Source organism: Cupressus sempervirens, chromosome 9 (genome assembly GCF_028749045.1).
Source record: "Cupressus sempervirens isolate cs-2001-9-10 chromosome 9, ASM2874904v1, whole genome shotgun sequence".
Classification (NCBI taxonomy): domain Eukaryota; kingdom Viridiplantae; phylum Streptophyta; class Pinopsida; order Cupressales; family Cupressaceae; genus Cupressus; species Cupressus sempervirens.
In genome coordinates, this window is record NC_143126.1 from 529,338,910 (window position 1) to 529,360,835 (window position 21,926).

The window sequence follows — 21,926 nt, forward strand, 5'->3', positions numbered from 1 at the left end:
AGATAAATGCATCGAATAGTTGGACAGCATTATATGTATGAGGTGCTCTCGATCGAAAATGATGGTTAATTGCTTGAACATAATCCATATGTTCTTTTACTAAACATTGCTTGCACTAAAAACTTGGAAGTTGATACTTGGAAAATGTCTTCCTTTGGAAGATCTTCAAGAATTAAAAATTACAAAAAGGTTGACTAACATGTCATGTAATATCACAGCTTATTTAAAATTAGGTTTTTGATTTATCTATATCAGTTACAATATCCAATACCATATAGGTTTCCATGTAGCTCTGCTACATAGTGATAGTGAGCTTAGAAACCATTCTTAAGGTTTGTCATTATACCTGCCAACTAGATCAAACATCCATTATATATTATAAAATCTTCCATGTATTGTACCTTTGTTGGCATTATAAGCATGCAATGCGAATGGACTAGTTAGGTCAAAATTTCAAATTGTTTACACTAACCGTCTATTATTTTATGTTGATGTTGTAGCTTCAGTTGGATTGCACTGACCTAGAGATAATCCTTCTATGGTTATTGGTTAATCATCAATTAGACAAACCCTCATATATCTACTTATATATTTGTTATATATTATATATTATTATATATGTAATATATATATTATATGTATATATAGATATGTTATATATTAATGTTAATATTGTCTAATTGATGATTAATTTATAAATTACCATAGAGACATGTCTCTTCTATGCACATTTATATAACATTCAATCTGCATTTGGAACACATAGAAATATGGTAGTGTTATTACATTTGCAGTGATCTTGTCCCTCAACATGGTATTAGAGGCCAGGCTGAAATGTAAGAGAATAATAGTCAACAAATGGGAGCGAACCTATGCTCCTTGTAGTCCAAGTTGGAAGGACATATGACCTGTATCCTTTTATTCACATTGCACAGTTGCAGTTATTGGCATCCATTGTTCCGCGAATTCACTAAAAAGAAAAGACCTTTCATTGGATGAAAATGTTCAAATACATAATGCATGAAAGTTGTTTGTTAATATGAAACCCTAGAAATTTCAAGGAGATGGTGATTCAACTACAAATACCCTTCTTGAAGGAAGCATGATAAGTGTTTAGCAAAATGTGATTTTGTTGCTGCCTCAAAGACCTCTGTCAGTCATAAATAGAGGAATGTCATCACAGAAATTGTAATGGTTGTGAATCATGCGATAGGTGCAGTGTCAAAAATCCTTCTCCATAGCTTAACCCATGACATGTAGAAGCAAATGAGAGGCACACTATTGCATCATGAATTCACATTAGAAAGAGTCTAATGGCATTTTGAACATTGAAACATAATGTGCATACAGTCAATACGGGGTGACAAATTCACATGTAAACTATGAAATACAATGCCTTGAATGAAAATCACTGAGTGCCACAAAAATTATTGTAAGGATTTGCAGTAGAGGGAACTTCATCATTGTGTAAATCCAAATTCTGTTGTCTTTACTACCATTTACTTTGTACGTGCCAAAATTGGATCTTTGGAATAGGCTTTTCGTTTACAATCAGGTCATAAAAAAATAAAATAATAATATGCTGCCAAATATTTGACAGAATGCTCGAGAGATGGAAACTACTAAAATTCAGAGTATGCAAATAGTAAATAGATGTCTCAAAGGCATGTGGTCTAATGAATGTGTCTATTGAGTGTTGGGAGGAATATTGTTGTCTATAATCTCATTGAAGAAGATACCAATCAAATGTGGAGATAGATGCAGAAGTAACATGCGGATATATCAATCAATGAGTGGGATACCCAATACAAAGGGAAGCCACATCATCACATAAGACAAAACAAGTTGTGGGAACCATGTAGCATCCACATCACTTGGGCATTATAGAGACATAATAAACCTGGGTGATACCTTTGGATGATGCAACGCTTCAACATTGGCTCGCTGATTCAAATTAATGGGATATCCTTTCCTCTTCATTATCCTCTATGTTAAGAATATTAACCAAGATAAACCTATAGGTCTGACAGTATAGACCAAACTTCCTCTTAACAGTAATATATCTCTAATTTTGTCATTTAATGATATATATATATATCTCCTATAGGTGCCAAGTTAGGAAGGGTTATGTCCCTTGAGGGACATACCCTTTAGAAAGGATATATAAGTAGGTTGTAAATGCAGATTATAGGACACACAGTTACAGCAGTCTGCTCCTATAAGCATTTTATATCCTGCAATTTATATCTGAGATTCTCTATCACAATAAAAAGTTAAATATTCAGTATTGTATCTGCATTATAATAAGCACTAATTTCATCAATATTCATACTACTTAGAAGATCATTCTCAGCATATAAGACTGGATTAAAAGTCTGATTAAGAGATAATGATTTAGCAGAAACTTTACATGGTATCAGAGCTCTGGTAATCGAACCTAGGCTCTACAAAATTTCAGTAATCAAACTTTGTACACATCAAGCAACAATCTTCTATCTTCCATGGCTTACACAATTAGACCTGAGGACAGGTTTGATGGGAAAGAGCACTTTGAAGCCTGGAAGTTCAGAATCATGATGATTCTTGAAGAGAACAATGTAAAACAATTCATTGATGGAGCATCCAAACAACCTCCAGTTGAACCTCACAAATCTATCTGGAGCAAAGGAAATAGAAAAGCTATTCAAATCATCTTGGATGGAGTTAAAAATGATATTGTACCTATGCTTACAAAACATCAAACTGCCTTTGATATGATGAATGCATTACGAAATGCCTATGAAGTAAACAATGCAACCAGGGTTCTTGCACTAAAAAGGCAACTGAATCACATTCAAATAAAGAAAAGAGAATCGATAAGTTCTTACTTTTTAAGAGTTGCCGGCATTAGAGATGAACTATCAAGCATAGGAACCATCATTAGTGACACAGAATTAACACTTATGGCTATAGATGGATTGTCAGATTCATGAGAGACATTCACACAAGGAATAAGTGCTAGAGATCAGCTCCCAGACTTAGATAAGCTCCTAGACTTTAATAGACTCAAGAATGATTGTCTTCAAGAGGAATCCGGAAAACTAAAGAAAGGAGGGAAACCAAAAGTAGAAGATGAAGAACTTCATGTTCTTAATACAAACACCTATAAACGAAAGAAGAAGCATTTCAAGAAGAAAAAGGGAAATCAAAAGAATGGAAAGCCCAAGAAAGATCTATCTAAAATAAAGTGTTTCAAATGTGAAAAATTTGGACACTATAGATCTAATTGTCTTGAAAATTCCAAACAATAGGCAAATTATACAAATGTCATTAGAGAAGAAGATACTTATGATCCCGAGAACCATGTTTTGTATTCCTCTCTATCAAATGAAATTTCAAATAAAGCATGGGTAATTGATAGTGGATCCTCTAGACATATAATAGGATACAAAGAAACTCTAGATTCTTTATTAGAGAAGGTTAATGGTGAAGTTACCATTGGTGATAACTCAGTACACGCCGTTGAAGGAATTGGAAATTGTACTTGAAACTAAAATAAGGAAATACTCTTCTTCTTAAAAGTGTACTCTATGTACCAAGGATTAAAAGAAACCTAATCTCAATTACAACGCTTGAAGATGATGGACACAATGTTGCATTCGTGGATGGCAAAGTATTAACTTGGGCTAAGAACTCTTCCATCAAGAAAGCAAAGTTAATTGATCAAAGAAAGGGATATTTGTATGAATTGAATATAGAATCTAGTTGATCCATACAAGCCCTAGTCCATGAAGGTGAAGATTCAAATGAAATATGGCACAAAAGATTAGGGCATATAAATTTTAAAACTTTATCAACTATGGAAAAAATGGTTTCTGGATTACCCAAATTAAATAAAGACCACCCTAGTATTTGCAAAGGGTGTGCTCTAGGTAAAAGCACTAGAAGCTCCTTTCATGATAGGACTAGGAAAACAAATAATGTACTAGCATTAATTCATTCAGATTTATGTGGACCTATGTCTATTCCTTCTCTTGGAGGATTTTGGTATTATATCATGTTCATAGATGACTTCTTTAGGAAAGCATGGATTTACTTTTTCAAATGCAAGGAATCAGAAGAAATGCTACAAAGATTTAAAGAATTCAAAGCATTAACTGAAATATTTTCAGGACATAAAATTAAAGCCCTTAGAATTGATAACGGAGGAGAACATACCTCAGACTTGTTTAAAAGGTTTTGTAAAGAATCAAGGATTAAGAGAGAGTACATTGTTCCTTATAACCTAGAGCAAAACTAGGTCGCAGAAAGAAAGAATAGGACAATTATAGAAGCTGCTAGGGCTATGATTTTTGACCAAAACCTAGAATATCATCTTTGGGTAGAAGCCTTTTGTACTGTTGTATATATTCAAAACATAAGTCCTCACTTGTATCTTAAAGATAAAACACCTGAAGTAGTATTTACTAAAGTAAAACCCAATATAAGTTATTTTAGAATTTTTGGATGTCCTGTATATATCCATGTTCCAAAAGAAAAGAGAACCAAGTTAGAACCCTTTGGGAGGAAAGGTATTTTTGTAGGGTATAGTGAAACTTCTAAAGCATATATGATTTTCATACTTGGACAGAAAACTATTGAACTTAGCAGAGATGTAATCTTTGAAGAAGATCTTGCATTCAAAAGAGCCATAAGTTTTGATGAGCCTTCTCTTTTATCTAGTTCTAAAAGAAATAGTGAACCTAGGTCCCAGAGGGAGAACTTAGAAAAAATCGAAGATAATTCAAAATATGAACCTTGAAGAAAATTCAAAGAAAAGACCACTTTGGGCCATTAAAACAATTGAAGCAGCTCAAGACTTTGCTGCACCTTCCGAAACAGTCAGAGAAAGCAAAATACCTAAAAGGTTCTTTGGTTATACAGCTAACATTAAGTGATTTATCCAAAACAAAGCCAACCAATCCCTCTGATGCTATTAAACATACAGCTTGGAAAGAAGCTATGATAGAAGAATACCAATCTATCATGAAAAATGATGTTTGGAAAATTGTTCCAAGACCTAAAGAAAAATCTGTTGTTTCTTCCAAGTGGATATTTAAAATAAAGCATGCTATTGACGGTAGTATTGAGAAGTATAAAGCCAGAGTTGTAGCTAGAGGATTTTTTCAGAAAGAAGGGATTGATTATGAAGAAACCTTTGCTCCTATTGCTAGATATAACTCCGTAAGAGCAGTCTTAACAATTGTTGCATCAAAGGGATGAAAGGTACATCAGATGAATGTGAAAACAACATTGCTAAATGGAATGATTTCAGAAGAAGTATATTTGGAGCAACGTAAAGGATTTGAAACTCATGATCCTAATGCTTTTGTTTGCAGGCTCAAGAAAGCTCTCTATGGGCTTAAACAGGCTCCTAGGCCTAGTACAAAAGAGTTGATAAGTATCTCACCAGCTTAGGATTCTCCAAGAATGAAGCTGATCCAAATTTATATTATAAAAGAGATAAAGATGATATGGTAATTCTGATAATGTATGTTGATGATCTACTAATAATAGGTGACGATCATCTCATAGATCAATGCAAGAATGATCTAACTAGAGAATTTGAGATGAAAGATTTGGGATTCCTTCATTACTTCCTAGGACTGGAAGTATGGCAAAATTTTGATAGTATCATACTAAATCAAGGGAAGTATACATCAGATATTTTAAAGAAATTTGGAATGTGGAATTGCAAACCTATGTCTTCTCCAATGGAGACTAATCTACATAAACTTAAGGAAGCGGCTGTAGAATCACCATCCATAGATTCTACTCTCTACAGACAGATGATTGGGTCTCTTATGTACTTAGTAAATACAAGACCAGATATTTTCTATGCAGTTAATGCCTTAAGTCAGTTTATGTGTGAACGAAAGAAGATTCCTCTAGTCGTAGTTAAACACATTATGAAATACTTACAATGCACTCTTAATCTCGGACTCAAATATGAGAAAGTTGCTTTAGACTTACATGGAATTACTGATTTAGATTGGGGTCAAAGTGTTAAAGACAGGAAAAATACTTTAGGATGCTATTTCCATTTGGGATCAGCAATGATATCTTGGATATGTAGAAAGCAGTCTTCAGTAACACAGAGTTCCATAGAAGCCGAATACATTGCAGTAGCGATGGCCTTTCGAGAAGTAGTATGGCTGAGGAAGTTACTTGTGGGATTATTTGGGCAAGCTATGAATCCCACGATTATTCATTGTGATAATCAGAGTTCCATCAAGCTCTCAGTGAATCCAGTTTTCCATGACAGGTCCAAGCATATTGAAATTCCTTACCATTATGTAAGAGATATGGTAGAGAAGAATTCCGTAAAATTGGAATACATTTGCACTATAGATCAGACAACAGACATACTCACCAAACCTCTATCTAGAGTGAAGATAGAACACTTTAGGAGGAGACTTGGTATGGTTGAGTTGTAATCCATTTGTACTCTCTTGATTATTAATAAAATAATTTTATTTTGTTAGGCTATTGATTGTTATGGGCTCCACCATTTGTATTCATTATTTTAAGAGATGACGATTTCTGAAAATAATGAACACTTGTATAAAACATTATGAGAGGTGATGATCTCTTAGATAATATGCTAAACAGTAGAGTTCTACTATAAGATCTAGATGAGTTCAAGATCATATTGTAATGTTGACATTGCTATGTTCATGGGTCACAAATTGGATAAAGGAAGAATCTTAGTATTCTCCTAGTTTATCCTGTATTCTGGTAGATCTTAAAACTCAGGATCATGTTGTGATATGGAAATACCAGTTTCTATGAAATCATAACTTGGATAAATAAAGAGATTACTCTTCAGATTTATCCTGTATAATATCACTAGTGGCAATGATTTGTCATATCACAAGTTTACTAATATGACTTTGTATCATGTGTTCTATGATACCACATACTAAGAAGAGACAGACAAATATAGAGTATTAATTCTTGCTTATTCATCTGTAATGGTGTTGCTAGATATAATATCTCTCTGTAAGATTATCAGGGCAAGAGGGAGTGTTAAGAATATTAACCAAGATAAACCTACAGGTTTGACAATACAGACCATACTTCCTCTTAATAGTAATATATCTATAATGTTGGCATTTAATGATATATATATATCTCTCCTATAGGTGCCAAGTTAGGAAGGGTTATGTCACTTGAGGGACATACCCTTTAGAAAGGATATATAAGTAGGTTGTAAATGCAGATTATAGGACACACAGTTACAGCAATCTACTCCTATAAGCATTTTATATCCTGCAATTTATATCTGAGATTCTCTATCACAATAAGAGGTTAAATATTTAGTATTGTATTTGCATTATAATAAGCAGTAATTTCATCAATATTCATACTACTTAGAAGATCATTCTCAGCATATAAGACTGGATTAAAAATCTGATTACGAGATAAAGATTTAGCAGAAACTTTACATTCTAGAATCATTTGCATCGGTAAAGATGTTGAATTTGATAAAATGGCACACAAATTGTAAACTATTACTATGATATAGAGTGGGCACAAGAACCAAAAGGTATATATGTGGCAAGAGGATTGGCAAGTTTAGAGAGAAAACGCAAATAAAATCTATAATACTATCTTCCCCTGCCAAATGTTCAATCGTAGATACAAACAAAAATCATTCATAGACTTAAGAGGAAAGCTGATGAGGAGTTAGGAATCCCAATAAGAGATCATTTGAGCCTTAAGTTTACATAGAGTGCACACAAGAACCAAAGACATATATGTGGCAAGATGACTGACAGGTTTAGAGAGAGAATATAAATAAAATCTATAATACTATCTACCCTTGCCAAATGTTCAATCGCAAATACAGACAACAATCATTCATAGACTTAAGAGGAAAGTTGATGAGGAGTTAGGAATCCCAATAAGAGATCATTTGAGCCTTAAGTTTACTGCTAAGAACATATTTGGAGACATAACTAGGCATTAAAAGCTTATAATGGGTTGATGACAAATGTCACGGAGTAATAATTTGGAATGATGAAATAGTAAATAGAAATTTAATCAACCACAACTATGGCAACAACTACCAATGTACATTGGGTCGCATTTGACCTATGTACATTTATTAAATAGGTTCAAGATTGGTGGTAAATAGCATCTGTTCTGAGATCGCCAACAATAATCTCACCATCGACATTAGCAATATTACCATCTGTCTAATGGTTGCACATGAAGGATCGAACCATTAACCATTGACCACCATATAATAGTGATACCGATATAGGAAAGATATCAAATGTAAGCCGATTCATAGAAGAAATAATGTCGATATAGTGATTTGATACTATTATGAACACAACTCTATACCCCAAGGGACACAGCATGTTGGTTCTCTGAATATGTAATAACAATCAATTCTTTCAGGAAGGGAGAGAATAAGTAAAGCAATCACAACTGCAGTCAATAGTCTCTATCAGAGTTATATCTCCTGTATTTCACTACAGAATATCAAATACAGACATAATCATCCTACTGCACAGAATCAGAGAAACTAAGGAAGAGATTAGTGATACAATAGCATAGACTATTGAAACAACAACTAAAATCCTGGCATACAATATTCAAGTTAAATCTAAAGCCTAGAAATCAACAATAAGAAGGAGCCAAAGCCGAACTAATAAACACCAGAATTATCGTGGGAAAACCCTTCGAGAATGAAGGGGAAAACCCAACCACACAACACAAATATATCTTTATTGATAATGAAATGTTCACGTGTACAATATCCTTTGCTTGATGCAAATATATAACAATAGGAGAGACTCTTCTTATTATAACCGAAGGTCTCTTGAGATTCCCATAACTCCTATAATTAATTATAACTCTTCAGATATTCATGCCTCAATGCATGTGAACAACACGTCATTTACATTTAATATTACAAATTAAAGTTAACTGACCTTTTCAGCTGAATGTAACAATAATGGTAATAATGTTCATATTTCTAGAGATAAAGTTCTCTATCGCAGCTACCATCTTCAACACGCCCTCTTAGCAAGAGAGAGATCTTTAGCTGAACAATCACACAAGACTGCAATCAAAATGTTAATGATAAAATATCATCCCATATATCCTATAAGATTCATGAAAACCTATAACAATCAATCATATTCATGGAATCACTCAATATGAAAACCTGTAACAATTGCTCATATTCATGAAATCACTCAACATGAAAAGATTTACAAGACTCACAACTTAGTCTTTATTCACAAACTCTCTCAAAGTGAACTGTCATGGAATCTCTCAACATGACATCCAACTCCCATTAGGAAATCTCTCAATGTGAACTGTCATGGAATCTCTCAACATGACATCCAACTCCCATCATGGAATCTCCCAACGCGATGATATCATGGACTCTCTCAACATGATGTTCACTATCACATGGTGAAAGAGTTGTCATAGCTGATCTTACAATCTCACTTATTCACACAAGAATAGAAATATGCATAACAAAATAAGACTTAGTTCCATTTAAGTCAAATTTTACAAATACCATAAGCATCACAAGCATATATGACAATGAAGGGAATTCCATAAGCATTCCCTCTTAATTATGAAGCCTTCCCCTAAAGCTAATATCTCCCTTTAAAACTCAACATCTCCCAAAGCAACCTATTGCCTTTCTTGTTGCATCTTGCAATGAAGAGAGATTTAATGAATTTATCATAAAAATTAATTGAGGACTATTTTGATCATTAGAAAACAGCAAAAGAAATCTCCCTCTCAAGCTGAAACATTTCCCTCCAGATGCAAAGCAGCACTCTCATCTTAATACTTTTTGTTGCATCCTGCAACCAAGAGGAAAATTAACATACTATTTCAAAAACATTATGATCTCTACAAAAATATTTTTCCCTCTATGCTGGTGAGAAACCATTATTCTCTTTTTGCAACTTCATAATTATAAATAACCTACACTAATCAGATCAATATTCAAGGAAGAAAAGCTTAGCTCTTTGATTTTTTCCAATGTTATTATTAGCCCTATCGACTTCTGATAGGCCTTCCTCTGCAACTTTATTCAATGAATCAAAATCTTGGTACTCACAAGACACATATTGCAGATTTCAATGACTTTTATACAGATTCTCCACTTTAATCCCAATTCTTTACTTGATATCTATCAAACATATTTGCTTTCGGAATCATGTAGATCATGCATGTTCCAAAACATTAAGAACAATAGTCATATCATGAACAAAAGTCTCAAATAATACAACCACCATTAAAAAACATGTACAGGAAAGGCAAAGATATTATAAAGACTCCCTCTTTGCAACATCTACTCCTTGTTAGTCAAAGCCTACAACTAGTAGCTCATCAATTACCATACATCAAAATGCATAGAATGGCCCAAGATCTTTCCTCATGAATGACAACACTCACAGATCTGAATCCTCCACAATTGTGTTTTTGGCAAGAAAACGTCAATAATTAAGAGAGAACATAGGTACTACCTTGGTACTCAGGCAATGATGCTCCATGCATGTTTTTGATCATCATGAGAAATGACTTCTTTAAGCCGTTACAAAGAAGCTCTGTGACACATCATTCTATAATCTCACGACCATGATTAGCAAAGAATCACAACTGAGGATTTAAAGAAACTAGAAAATCATGGATATTGAAGTAACAAAAACTAGACAAAATGGCCAACACTGTAAGGAATCATTGTGAAATTGATGATGTTCTACAATCGACTTATCCACCCTAAATATCATAGCACATTCGTTTTTCATGGGATGCTCTCAACATTCTCCACTCTTGCAACGTGTGGTAGCTTAATAGAACTTAGTGGGCGCATCAAATGATAATTAAAATAAATAAAGATTATTGTCACCTCCTGTGGGAAGATAAGCAAAACCAAAGTGAACACAATAACATTTCCAAAGAATAATAGACAGAACACGAAGAACTTTAATGAACCAAAACTTGCCGACAGGAAAGAAAAACAAACCTTGAAGATTGAAGAAACTAATGTCTCAAAAAGCACGAGCAAGAGAATCGATGTAGCTTCACATTGTCGACACAAAAATTGGATCAACGACAATACAAAGAGATTTCAAAATGGAATCCTCCAGTCATGCCTAATACCATGCAACCTCAAATATCCATGCCATTGGATTCTGAATTGAAAAAGCTCGGACATGCATCGCACATAACTGAAAGGAACAAAGGGATGCAAAGAAACAGCGGACCCCTACAAGTGGCTTGGAAAGAATACTATGATCCATGTAAGTGAAAGGTTCTCACCGTCGATATAGAAAGAAGATTGTACTATAACGTGGAACCGGTGATAGTTATACATGAGCCTTAAAAGGAATTTATTAAAATACAAATGATCCTTGACAAGTGTCACCATAACATCATGAAAAAATTAAGATAGATGGAGGCAAGCGAAACCGATGCTGGAGCTAAAATAAAGCCACAGAGAAAACAAGAAGAAAGTTTGATGACATGAAATTCGATGCCTTTAGACGGAAATAAGACAAACTTGATTTAATGCCAAAAATAAGAGAAGACTAATAAGAGAGGATTCTAAATAGTTCCTCATTCTTGATGGGGACACAACCCAAGAACAGAATGGACACAATAGAAAAGGGAAATTGTATTAACTGAGAAAATAAGCTAGTACAAATAGTATAGAGATAATAAACTTCAAGACATGCCCTAAGGGCTTACAATAGCATAAATTTGGAGATAATTTCTCCTTTCAGTACCTCCTCTCAAACTCCACTCCGAACTGCCTTTTACAATGCCAAAAATCTCCTTAAATAGACCCCAGAGGGTTAAGGACTAGGAATACATTCTAGAAAGTGCTAGTAGGCATCCACCGACCAAATAGAAGGTTCCAGAAGCTGCGTTAAAAGTCGGTGAAAATCTAGAAGAATCTAGAAACGGTAACCGAACTTCCGGGAGGCATAACTTTTGAACCGTAGCTCCGATTGACGAACCGTTTACATTTTCGAAAAGCTCTCGAAGCGCTCTATAGCCTTATGGACCAGCTTCGCTCGTCCCCCATTTTTTGGTCCTTTTCGAGGTCATTTAATGCCCCTAACCTGACTTTGAAGCATTCTTAGGAGGTCTCCAAAACCCGAAAAACTGCAATAACTTTCAAACCGTGGGGCCTTTTGACCTGATTCTTTTTCTGGAATGCTCTAAATCACAATTACATTCATCTGGCCAATTCACACCTTCTAGGTCACCAAAATGATGGCCAAATTGCATGCTCTTATTTTTTCGGGATTTTCTAGCACACTGATAGTTGAAATGTGAGAGTTGGAACCTTTATTTGACCCAAATGGGTGTCCAAAAATGAAAACACATGAAACAGAAACTAAGTCTAAGTACATTTTTTTGGGTGACACAGGATTGCCCTTATACCTCTGGATGCTCCTGCATCAGACACCCAGGGTAGATTGAAAAGTGACCCTGTCACTTTATGAATGGTAGAGGAAATCCCAAATGGGAAACCTCAGCTGCTGAAATCCAAGTTGAGTCCTTGATCGGTCGTCCTTTCCATTTGACCAAATACTCTTCATACTGCTTGTTTTTGGTACTCTTACCCACACGATGATCTAGAATGTCTTCTATCTCCTCCTTCTTAGAAGCAGGAATTGGACATGGCTCTAACACCAGCTCCTCATCTGCACCATTATCATGATACTCTGTTAAATCTGCAATGTTGAAAATGGGAGAAATGTGAATACCATCTGGCAGCTCCACTTCATATGCATTCCCTCAGTCATGTTTCTTCAATATTTTGCAGGGGCCAAATTTCTTCATTTTCAGCTTGTTGTAAGTACCGGCTGGAAATCTTTCTTTTCGTAAGTGCACCATGGCTAGATCCCCTACTTGGAATTCCTTATGTCTTCTCCTTTGATCAGCCCTAGCTTTATACTCTTGATTCATCTTGGTAATGTGTGCCTGAACCTCCTCATGTAGACGCTTGATATGTTCAGCAAATTCTTCCGCTTCAGCACTTGTCCTCTCCCCTTGCTCTATCTTCCTCAATTCTGGTGCAGTCCTTGGGCTATTTCCATATACAATTTGGAATGGTGATTTTTCAGCACTCCTATTTATAGAGTTATTGTAAGCAAACTCTGCTTGTGGTAGAATCAAATTCCATCCCTTGGGCTTATCCCCAACTAAACATCTCAGCAAATTGCCCAGACTTCTGTTTACCACTTCTGTTTGGCCGTCAGTTTGTGGGTGATGCGTGGAACTGAATTTCAAGTCTGTTCTCAACTTTTTTCACAATGTCCTCCAGAAATACCCCACAAATTTAGTATCTCTGTCAGAAACTATACTCCTTGGAAGACCATGTAGTCTTACCACCTCTTTGAAAAACAAGTCTGCAATATGGACAACATCATGAGTTTTGTGGCATGGAATGAAATGTGCCATTTTGGAGAACCTATCAACCACCACGAATACTGAGTCATTACCCCTTTGTGTCCTTGGCAATCCAAGAACAAAATCCATACTTATGTCCTCCCATGGGCTTGATGGAACAGGCAATGGCTGATATAGGCCAGTATTGTGACTAAACCCCTTGGCAACTTGACAAACCTGGCAACTCTGTACAAACTTCTTCACATCTTGTGAAATTTGAGGCCAAAAATAATGTTCTCTAAGAATGGCAATGGTCTTATCTCGACCAAAATGTCCTGCCATCCCTCCACTGTGTTTCTTCTTAATCAAATTCTCCCTCATGGAACTCCTTGGAATGCACAATTGACTACCTTTGAACAACATGCCATCCTGAATCAAATAGTCTAACCACTTGGTTCTATCTACAACAACAGATTCTTTACAAGCTTTCCATGCTTCAGCAAAATCAGGATCCTCGGGGTACCAATTCTTGAGTTCATCAAACCCAACTACTTCAACCTGCATTACTGTAGGCAACAACTGTCTCCTACTTAGTGCATCTGCAACCTTGTTAGATTTTCCACTTCTATGCTTCAACACAAATGTATAGCTCTGCAAGAACTCTACCCACTTCAGATGCCTCTGATTCAATTTACCTTGGCTATTTAGGTACTGTAATGCCTGATGATCAGTATACAAAACAAATTCCTTTGGCAATAAATAATGCCTCCATTTCTTTAAGGCCTGAACTATTGCATAGAACTCTTGATCATAAACAGAATACTTCTTTGCATCATTCAATTTTTCACTAAAATATGCAATAGGCTTACCTTCTTGGCTTAATACAACCCCAATAGCGCTGTCACTGGCATCACAATCTACCTGGAAAACCTTTCTAAAATCTGGAAGTGCCAACATAGGCTGTTCTGTTATCTTCTTCTTCAGCAATTCAAAACTTCTTGCAGCTGCTACAGTCCATTTGAACTCTTTTTCTATCCCCTCTTATTGTATCAGTTAGGGGTGCACATATGCCACTGAAATTCTTAATAAACTTCCTGTAAAAACTAACCAGACCATGAAATGATCTTACCTCAGTAGCAAACCTTGGAGTAGGCCATTTCAAGATGGCTTTTACCTTCTCTAGATCCATTTTGAGACCTTCAGGTGATATAACAAACCCCAAATAGACTAACTCCTTTTTTGCAAAGATACACTTCTTCAGATTAATTAACAGTTTCTCTTCCCTTAGCCTTTCAAGGACACTACGAATATGCAGTAAATGTTCTTCCAAAATCTTGCTGAAAATTAAAATATCATCCAAATAGACAATAACAAATTTTTCCAAGAACTTCTTAAGTACCTCATTCATGAGTCGCATGAAGGTGCTTGGGGCGTTCGTCAATCCTAAGGGCATGACTAACCACTCATAAAGACCCTCCTTGGTCTTGAAGGCTGTTTTCCACTCATCTCCTTCTCGAATCCGTATCTAATGATAGCCACTCTTGAGATCTATCTTTGTGAAGTACTGAGCTCCACTCAAACAATCCATAAGATCATCCATCCTTGGCAAAGGAAATCGGTACTTGATGGTTATCCTATTTATAGCTCGAGAATCTGTACACATCCTCCACTCTCCATCCTTCTTTGGTGCGAGTACTGCAGGTACTGCACATGGACTCAGGCTCTCTCGAATCAAGCCCTTCCTCAACAGCTCCTGAACCTGTCTATTTAGCTCCTCTATTTCAGTAGGAGTCATCCTGTGAGAAGCCTTGTTAGGCAAACTAGCTCCTGGAATCAGATCTATCTGATGACTGATTTGCCTTATTGGTGGCAATCCATCTGGAACATTATCAGAGATAATATCTTCAAACTCCCCTAGTAAATCTGAAACTTCAAGTGGTATTTCACTACTACCTTCTTTATCTTTCCTAGGAATCAAAGCATAGAACATATGCTGATGTTTCATGCCATCTAAAAACTTTCTTCCATCAACAAGACAAATCCTAGCAGTGCTACATATCTTTTCACCTTCCTTTTTCATGGGCTTTAATTTGTGGCGAACTCCATCCTTTGTCAGAGAGTATGTGTTTGCATGTCCATCATGCATTGCATGTCTATCAAACTGCCATGGTCTACCCAACAATAGATGGCAAACATCCATCGAAATAACATCACAGAGAACTTCATCATGGTAACTCCCAATTTTAAATTTCACTAAACATTGTTCACTTACCAGGACCTTATGATCATCTTTTACCCAAGCAATCCGATAAGGCTGGGGATGTTTCTCCCTCTTGAGTTTCAGCTTAGAGACCATCTCTTCTGATACCAAGTTATCAGTGCTACCACCATCAATGATCACGTCACAACATTTATCCTCACACTTGCATCTGGTACGGAACAAACGCCTCCGTTGTCCTGGTTCAATCTCACCACTTAGTAGGACTCTTTCATTTACCAAGGTCTCTCTTTTTTCTGCATCCTCTGAATGTGATGATTGTGCATCCTCATCCACATGAGCAACCCTAGCTTGGCCCTCAGCTCTCCTATCTGTCCTTCCTTGTTGTTGAGGGCATTCAAAGGCACGATGACCTTCTTCATTGCAATGGAAACAGGTACCACGGAAGCCTCCTCTTCCTTGTCCACGTCCTCTACCTCGTCCTCTCTGATTTCCAAAGTCTTGGTCACAGGAGCGGTTGAACCCTCATTCCTTTGGTTCCTGCTAGTACCCTCATCTTCATTTTTCTTTTGTGTTTTATTACGGCCTCCAGATGATCTACCGCTTCCCCTTCCTCCTTGACTGTGCCCTCTTTGTCTTCCTTCAAACCTTTTATTCAGCTTCTTTTCAACTTGTAGGGCAAACTGGTATGCCTCTTCAACGCTGGTCATTCTTACCAGACTTAATTCCTCCTGGATGCTAGGTCGCAACCCACTGATATAACGAGCAACCTTCTCCTTATTTGCTTCTGCATGCCCCGCTCTAATCAAGAGTCGGTAAAATTCCTCTGTATATTCTTGGACTGATCTTCCTGCTTGCTTTAACCCATGCATCTTCTTAAACAAATCAAGCTCGTAATCCACAGGAATGAATTGCTTCTTCAATTTGTCTATCATGCGATCCCATCTTGTGATCTCCTTTCCTCTTCTGTTTCTTTCCAATTGAACCTCTTGCCACCAGATTTTGGCATGGCCTTTCAGTTTGGCCTTTGCAAACTTAACCCTATCTGGGTCCCTGATATCCTCATACTCAAAGTATTCCTCCAGTTCGTTGATCCAATCAATCAACTCATCTGGTTTCAGATTTCTTGAAAACACACCCACTTCAATTGTGGGTCTTTTCCCAAACTTAGTAATGGCCCTAAAAAGCCTTTCCTCTGCATGATTCAGAACTTCCCCATCAAATTCCTCTTCTGGTCCCATTACTTCTTCTTCATTGTCATCCTCACTGTTGTTACCTGCGACAACATTTGCTCCTCTACGAAGCTCCTCTTGCAATGCCTGCACCTGCCTTTGGAGGGCTCTAACCTCCTCAGGATTAATAGCTTTGGCCCTTCCACCACACTCTCTTCGTGGAGGCATTTTCTTAACTCAAACCCACAACCACACAGTCCTGGTGCAAACTGCCTCACAGTCGGCATTTTGTCTACACACTCAGGAAAACCAGCTCTGATACCACTTGATGGGGACACAACCCAAGAACAGAATGGACACAACAGAAAAGGGAAATTGTATTAACTGAGAAAATAAGCTAGTACAAACAGTACAGAGAAAATAAACTTCAAGACATGCCCTAAGGGGTTACAATAGCATAAATCTGGAGATAATTTCTCCTTTCAGTACCTCCTCTCAAACTCCACTCTGAACTGCTTTTTACAATGCTAGAAATCTCCTTAAATAGACCCCAGAGGGTTAAGGACTAGGAATACATTCTAGAAAGTGCTAGTAGGTATCCACCGACCAAATAGAAGGTTCCAGAAGCTGCGTTAAAAGTCGGTGAAAATCTAGAAGAATCCAGAAACGGTAACCGAACTTCCGGGAGGCATAACTTTTGAACCGTAGCTCCGATTGACGAACCGTTTACATTTTCGAAAAGCTCTCGAAGCACTCTATAGCCCTATGGACCAGCTTCGCTCGTCCCCCATTTTTTGGCCCTTTTCAAGGTCATTTAATGCCCCTAACCTGACTTTGAAGCATTCTTAAAAGGTCTCCAAAATCCGAAAAACTGCAATAACTTTCAAACTGTGGGGCCTTTTGACCTGATTCTTTTTCTGGAATGCTCTAAATCACAATTACATTCATCTGGCCAATTCACACCTTCTAGGTCACCAAAATGATGGCCAAATTGCATGCTCCTATTTTTTCGGGATTTTCTAGCACATTGATAGTTGAACTGTGAGAGTTGGAACCTTTATTTGACCCAAATGGGTGTCCAGAAATGAAAACACATGAAATAGAAACTAAGTCTAAGTACATTTTTTTGGGTGACACAGGATTGCCTTTATACCTCTGGATGCTCCTGCATCAATTCTCAAAGCATATTTTTACATCACCAGATATGAAGAAAACTTATCTAAGTTAAATCAGATGCCAACATCGAACATGACGCTTTGACTACTTCACAATGATCTGCAAAAATGAATAACACAGAAATACATCCCTTCACACAATTACTCAAAATAGAAATCATCCATAAGAGGATTATCACAAGTAAATGAACCAACGATGCAATACGAAGTCCGATGAGCTTCCACCTTAAACTGACAACAACAGAAGCATAAAATAATGCGATGGAAGCAACACATAGAATGAAGGAGAACATCGAACCATAGGAAATAAATACATAGCTTCTAGCTGAACGATACTTAAATCACAGATTATCACAAATATCAGATCTCTAAAGCATAACACTCTCAAATTGCTAAAAAATAGAGGTAATGGACAAAAGTGACTTCTTCTAATGGTAATATCTAAACTAGGCTTTGATAGCATGTTAAATCTAAAGCCTAGAAATCAGTGGTGATAAGTAGTAGTAAGGAGGAACCAAAACCAAACCAATAAACACCATAATTATCTTGGGAAAACCCTTCGAGAATGAAGGGAAAAACCCAACTACACAACACAAATATATCTTTATTGATTATGAAATGTTCAAGTGTACAATATCCTATGCTTGATGCAAATATATAACAATAGGAGAGACTCTTCACATTATAATCGAAGGTCTCTTAAGATTCCCATAGCTCTTATAATAAATTATAACTCTTCGGATATTCATGACTAAATGTATGTGAATGACACATGTCATTTACATTTAATATTACAAACTAAACTTAAGTGAACTTTTCAGTTGGATGTAAGAATAACAGTAATAACGTTCATATTTCCAAAGATAAAGATCTCTATCGCAACTACCATCTTCAACACTCTATACCCCAAGGGACAACCTATTGGTTGTCTAAATATGTAATAACAATCAATTCTTTCTGGAAGGGAGAGAATAACAAAAGCAATTGCAACTGCAATCAATGGTCACTATCAGAGCTATATCTCTTGTATTTCAGTATAGAACATCCCATAGAGACATAATCATCCTATTGTACAGAATTAGAGAAACTAAGGAAGGGATTAGTGATGCAGCATCATAGACTACTGAAACAACAACCGGTTCCTGGTATATGGTAATCAAGATATAAGAATATTAATAAACATACCAGTCCAACTATGTTTGATATAACCAAACTATTAAGATAATATCTTATACTTTCTATAATAGTCAACTACTTGTCTGTAGTCCGTCTTTGAGTCTAGATAGGAATGTTTCCTATCCCATCTCTTTTTTCTTCAGTCCAGATAGGAATGTTTCCTATCCTGTCTCTAGTTTTGTTTCTAATTCCGTCTTCAGTCTATATTGTTTCTTTTAGAAACAACGTCATTGTAATTCTTTATAAGGAACACATTTGTTCCTCTGTTAATTGATGAATCATCCGGAAATCCGTTAATCTGCCAACTCTTCTTGAATCTTGTAACATGGTATCAGAGCTATTACTTAAATTTTTTCGAAAAAAATTATAATTTTTTCGTGAAATTATTTGTTTAAATTTTTTCAAAATTTTTTCTGTTGAATTTCTCTAAAACCCGCTTAGGGTTTTCGGCCTAGAGAAATTCCCGAACTCGGGTTTGCCTGTGTTTGTTCAGCACACTCTAGCCCCATTCGTCCATGCACATCGATCCTTGAAGAAAAATCTGCCATTTTTTATCAAGAAATCTGAAGTTTTTTCAAGCTTTTTTCAGCTAGGGCCTTTTTTTTCGAAACCCTAATTTTTTGGGTTGAAAAAATATTTTGTTTGTAGATTCTTGGTGGGTTTTTCGAGAACTCAACTGGGTTGTCGTTCGTTTTTTCTAGGTGCCTCGATTTTTGAGCCAGCGGATCCAGAAAACAACAGAAAATTCCTTCTGGGTTTTTCGAGCTCTCTTTTGGGTCATTCTCTGATTCTTCTGGGTCTTTCGTATTTTTGCCTCGAAGAACGTGCCTTCACGGATTTTCACAGTTTTTCATTGAAAAACGTGCCATGGCATCTCTGACAAATATTCTGCTCAAACATAATTCCAAATTCAATGGTCGCAATTATGGAACCTGGAAGCAGCGCATCATCGCAATCTTCGAATATCGAAACACCGATCAACTTGTTCTGGGTGTTACGCAGCGTCTGACTTCTCCAGGTCCTGATCAAGGCGAAGCTGCATTTTTTGCGTTCTGAATCTGTTTCTGTTTTTTTTGGGTTTGTTGATTTTCTCCTCAAAAATCATTTCAAGTTGTTTGTAATACGCAAGGCTGCGTGAGATTATGGGTTTGTTGATTTTCTCCTCAAAAATCATTTCAAGTTGTCTGTAATACGCAAGGTTGTGTGAGATTCTGGGTTTTACCCTTTTTTCCACAAAAACGAAGTTTTGTAATTGCAACTTATTTTGAGTCATAGCACTCTTCTGGCAAAGCTTCTTGGTTTCAGCATTCTGTAGATCCAGGGAGGGTCTCAGTTATCACAGAATGTTTCGACATCCATACGTTGACCATTAAGGGAGAGTATTAAGATAATATCTTATACTTTCTATAATAGTCATCTACTTGTTTATAGTCCGTCTTTCAGTCTAGATAGGAATGTTTCCTATCCCGTCTCTTTTTTCTTCAGTCCAGATAGGAATGTTTCCTATCCTGTCTCTAGTTTTGTTTCTAATTCCGTCTTCAGTCTACATTGTTTCTTTTAGAAACAACGTCCTTGTAATTCTTTATAAGGAACACATTTGTTCCTCTGTTAATTGATGAATCATCCAGAAATCCGTTAATCTGCCAACTCTTCTTGAATCTTGTAACACAAACTAGTATGTATATAGATACGAGCAACACAAAAGATACTCTATTAAACAATTGGACTTATGTGTTCCAAAGACTTGACAGAGCATTGGCTACTACTTGCATCTACATAAGTGAACAAGTCTAGGATGGTCATTTTTCATGCTTCACCAACATTCGACATCAATTGAGAACAAAAGTGTGGCATCAAACTGAAGCGGAAAAATTGCAGTAGGGGTTTTGGACGACATGGGTACAAATATTTTGACTTACAGAGGAACTTACGACATCATATCCTTACTCATACATGGGTTCATAAGAGATACATTAGGCTTGCCTTCAAACTATGAGAGATCAATTCTCAAGATTTTTAAGCAAGGCGACACATTTAACGAAGGCTAGAAATACCAAGTGGTACTTCAACCAAGGAGTACTAGATTCCAAGACTTTGCCACTTCTCCGATAGGATTCCATAATCAATTCTAACCAATGGACAAGAATCACCTTGATTCGCATGCACTTTAGGCTCTACTACACCTAGGCGGGTAGACCTTCTCCTTGAACCTAATTACTTGGTTCGAGCTTTTCTAAAGCAAATTTAAGCTTTGGAGAGTTCTTCGGTTGGCAAGGTCCTTGAACTCGAATAGTATGAAATTATGTTGAATGCTTACTTGATATAATTGAATGTTTACTTGATATAATTGAATGTTTTGTATAATATTTGTAAATAATGGATTTGATGCTTGTAAGAAGGAAGATATAGATTTTTTGACTTCAGATATAATTCCAATACTTCAGTGATAAAAAAGACCAGTGCTTTAGCTTATTCAGGGAACAGAGTCAACTACAATGAAGATTATAGCGTACAACTTTATAATGTTCTATGCACATAAACTATAGGCAGTTTAATAATCAAGACATGACGGAGCAACTATATATATGCAATTCTAAACTAGTCTAGATTGTGCTTGAACTCGTAAGGTTTTGGAGGAAGACTGGACACATAATTAAGAAAAAATTAAACATTTCACAATATCTGTGATGATCAAGTTTTAAATGCCATAGATGACCTCGTCCACTTATCACACATAAATTGCTTACAGAACCTTCAAAAATGATTATAAAGGATGAATCA

The 21,926-nt window shown here is 36.2% G+C and overlaps 1 protein-coding gene across 3 annotated transcripts in view; it reads left to right on the forward strand.

Moving 5' to 3' along the window:
- NRPC1 (nuclear RNA polymerase C1) overlaps positions 1-21,926 on the forward strand; it is a 309,786-nt gene that overhangs the window by 236,017 nt on the left and 51,843 nt on the right. The gene's annotated exons all lie outside the window — the stretch shown is intronic.